Consider the following 829-nt stretch of genomic DNA (forward strand, 5'->3'; position numbering starts at 1 on the left):
ATGGCTTCGCAAAAATCGCTATCTGTTGCAAATATTCAACGTTTATTGATGGAAGAGGACACAATTTCATCAGAGGAGTCATCTGTCAGTAAACAAGAAGACAATGTGGAGGTTGATGATGTGGTTAGTGATGTTCAAGATGACCCATCGGACAATGAGGATGACCGATTGGAGGCACAATCACCACCTGTTCTATCGGAAGAGAACTCAGGCAATCAATCGAGTATCTTGACCTTGACACAAAGTAATATCCGCAGTCGAAATCGTCACGTTTGGGCTACGAACAAAGGGTGTACTTCGTGCAGAGTAGCAGCAGTAAATATCGTACGTGTTGCCAGGGGACCAACTCGTGCTGTAAAAGGTATGGTTGAGCCGCTGTTATTATTTGAGCAATTTATGACTAATGAGATATTATAAGAAATTGTAAAATGGACAAATTCGGAGATTGAGATAAAAAAACAAACATATGGACAAATAAAATCTACGCAGAATGATACTTGTAAAGAAGAAGTCCAAGCACTAGTCGGTATTCTAGTATTAACTGCAGCTTTGAAAGACAATCACCTGAACCTCGATGAAATATTCAACAGTATTCTGGTACAAGATATGTGTCGTGTATGAGCAAAGAAAGATGTGACTTCCTTTTGCGATGTCTTCGATTCGATGATAAAATATTGCGGTTGCAACGACTACGTGATGATCCATTTACGCCTATAAGAGATATATGGAAGAAGCTCATAGGTCAATGCCGAAAAAACTACGAGCCAGGAACCAATGTTACGATCGATGAGCAGCTGCTGGCGTTATGAGGCAGATGTAAATTTCGGAT

The 829-nt window shown here is 40.3% G+C and overlaps 1 pseudogene; it reads left to right on the forward strand.

The window, feature by feature from the left end:
• LOC149414384 (uncharacterized) lies at positions 1–568 on the forward strand (annotated as a pseudogene).
• The last annotated feature ends 261 nt before the right edge of the window (positions 569–829 follow it).

The sequence above is a fragment of the Hesperophylax consimilis genome, chromosome 20, assembly GCF_061612785.1.
Source record: "Hesperophylax consimilis isolate HC1 chromosome 20, BYU_Hcon_1.0, whole genome shotgun sequence".
NCBI classification, from domain to species: Eukaryota; Metazoa; Arthropoda; class Insecta; order Trichoptera; family Limnephilidae; genus Hesperophylax; species Hesperophylax consimilis.